The 3,278-nt window shown below is 33.5% G+C and overlaps 1 pseudogene; it reads left to right on the forward strand.

Annotated features, from left to right (window-relative positions):
* The first annotated feature begins 778 nt into the window (after nucleotides 1–778).
* Nucleotides 779–3,005, forward strand: LOC125075644 (annotated as a pseudogene).
* The last annotated feature ends 273 nt before the right edge of the window (nucleotides 3,006–3,278 follow it).

Below are 3,278 nucleotides of genomic sequence, written 5' to 3' on the forward strand. Positions count from 1 at the left end.
CGCGGGAAGACGGACGTACAGACCTTACGGCGGCGCTCGCCCGACTAATTAGCCACGGGGCGGGGGTTGGGGGTAGCGACACACGCGTGTGGCGGCGTGGTGTTGTATCAGCACGCCGCCGCACGCGCCGCCGGCAAGGCTGGGAACGTGTCCACACTTTATTTATTTATACGAAAATTTGGTCAAAAATTAAGTACCTATTTTTTTTACATAATTCGAATGAGAATCATGTACCGAGTATTCTTCTTAAATATTGATAGTAATTAACCAGTCATCCTGTATATATATATATATATAATTCTAGTGCTAAATTCCGAACCGGTGGTAGATTTTTGACAATCAATAAGCAAGTGTAAACACTTCTATATTGAATAAAGATTTTTGACTTTGACTTTTGACTTTCAGTGTTAGGAACCCCGCTTAAAATTACAACGGACTCTGACAGTAATTCATTGTCAAATGAATTTATAAAAGAAATGTGCGCGTTACATGACATTAACATTCATTTTACAACCCCATATAATCCAAATTTAAATTCGCCTATAGAACGTTTCCTATTCAACTATAGGAGAAATAATCAGAATCCAAAGAATGACAAATAAAGACGACCCTATACAACTAATAATAATTATATATTATAATATATAATTATTAGTTATCGCATATAATAATTCTATTCATTCTGCAACTGAATATACTCCACATGAATTATTTTTTGGACATACCGCATCTAGAAACCCTTTAGAGCTTCACTATACTAAACAATTTTACCAAGACTATGTTCTTAAACACCGAACAAACGCAGAAGCTGTACAAGAGTGTGTTGCAGCTCATGTGTCCAAGAATAAGGAGCAGGTAATAGCGAAACGTAACCAGACAGCAAAAGAATTGACATTTAAGGTAGGTGAAACGGTTTATAAGCAGGTAGCCAAAACAGCGAGAAATAACAAAAGAAAGCCAGTATTCAAAGGTCCGATCATTCACCTTCATCCTAATAACGTAGCAGAGATAATAGTGAGTCATCCCAACTGAATCCACTGCAACGTGTATTGACAACATATTTACCAACTGTGTACTTAATCATAAATGTATTATTATAGTAGTATTATTAGTTGGCTTCATTTAATTCGCAAATAAAAAACAATGCTAAGGATTTAAAACAGGCATTTGTTCCAATAAATTTGTATTGAATTGAGAAATTCAGAAGCAATATCATGGCAAAGCTCCCATATTTACAATTGAATGATAATTCTAATGAGCTTTATAACATTTTTTTTTAATTTAATGCCATATTTCTATTTCATAATTCTAGGAATTTACTTAAATTTAATGATTGGGCGACTGTCGGAATTCACAAGAGTAGGCAGAGGTTGTATGAACTTTATAGTGAAAGATCATACAACCGGTCTTTTTCATTTATCAGTTATGTTAGTGCCTACTCTAAACTATTCAAACGTGTATGTCATACACCTAAATCATTGCATATAAAAAAAAAATTGACGCACTTGATAAAATTAAAATGACATGGAAAATTATCAATTCCGAAACTGGAAGGGTCAAAAATAGCATCTCCGACTTTAGCCTATCTATTGATAACAATTTATTTTCCTCAGATCGGGATGTTGCAAATGTTTTTGAAAAATTTTTTGCTGACATTCCAGTTTCGACTACTAACTCATTAAGTTCCTCTCTATACCGTTGCTGAATCATTATTAAAAAACAATGTTGAAGAATGTAATAATAGTTTTAAATTTAATACAGTAAGTGATGTATTGTAATTTCACGGTTTTTTTCAAGTTGAGAATTCACGGCAGAATTAGACAAAATTAATAAAAATCAATGTAAGCTAGCTTCATTAGTTAATAATGTGTCTAATAGGTCTAATTTAGTATATAATTAATTACATTTTCTAGATTAACGTACAGTTAAGGTTTAGTTTGCAATTAATTTTAAATAATAATGATATTAGAAAACGCAGTTACATTCTCCAGAATGAGTGTCATACATACAAGTATAATAAACGCACAAAATTCTATAAATTAATCGTTAGATATTAAACAAAGTTATATTTTTAATCCTATTTCGGAAATAGGAATAACAACAATAAATGACATAGAGAAGTATGTGGTAGTTAAAACCTATAAAATAATGCATACACTAAATTTTATATTAGAAATCACTTCGGTTGACCTTGACATGTATGACCTTTTTCACCTGTACTCTATTCCTGACAAACAAAACTTTATCATCATTCCTAAATCTAAATACCTTGCACTTGGAAGTGAAGGGTACGCATACCTCGATGGTGGATGTCGTCGCATCTTCAAATCTACATTCCTATGCAAACAACTTGATGAAGTATGTTCAAGGAAAAGTGAAGACTGCATCATCGCCCTGGAGCAACATAAACCGGTGAGCTGCAAACGAGCTAAAATGGTTTTAAGAAGGGGAAAAATTCAAAAGATCAAGGACAACAGCTGGATTGTTATTCTAACAGAGGAAAAACTCATAAGGACGATATGCAATGGACTCAGTACGCAAAAATAAAGGAACTCCAAATTATAACTATTTCCAAAGGATGCCAAATTAAAATAATGAATACAACGCTTCAAGCTCATCAAAGGGCTTTGAATATTAATTAAATTATTTCATTGCCACTTCAACAGGAATATGTATATAAATCTCCGGTTGATTACACATTGCAACTGGAAAATATATCACTAGATAGCCTTCGTGACCTCATCAACCAGGCTCGAGAAGTGAAAGACCCAGATGAAGTAAATCTGCCCCTCATCATGGCGACACCGAGTTGGAATACAATAATTCTATATATCATCGGCTTCGTGATAATCTCGAGAAAGATATTTAAATTTAAATTGATCAAGAGCAAACGGACAAAGCCAAACCCTGAAGCCAGTGAGGAAGACATTGAGGACGCTGTAGGAAGCTGCAAGTTGCGCTTCCATCTTGAGGGGAGAGGCGTTACTAGGACCCCAGCGCCGTGAAATATTTTAGTTGAAGATTTATCATAGTATTTTTGTTTCGTATAACTTTTAAATATGAATAAATCACTTTTGTCTCAGATCTGCGTGTTAGCACACGAATAAATATTTTTGTGAATTAAATAATTAATAATAAAATAAATCTTTTTTTTAAAAAGCTTTTTTGTTCGTCCAAACATAACTCTCTGGGTACCAGATTTAAAAAGCAATTCATATTTTCTCGTCAATTTTAAAGCATTACAAAAAATTACTACTCACTTTGAGAGCACCTGTGAA

This window comes from Vanessa atalanta, chromosome W, assembly GCF_905147765.1.
Source record: "Vanessa atalanta chromosome W, ilVanAtal1.2, whole genome shotgun sequence".
In the NCBI taxonomy this organism is placed as follows: domain Eukaryota; kingdom Metazoa; phylum Arthropoda; class Insecta; order Lepidoptera; family Nymphalidae; genus Vanessa; species Vanessa atalanta.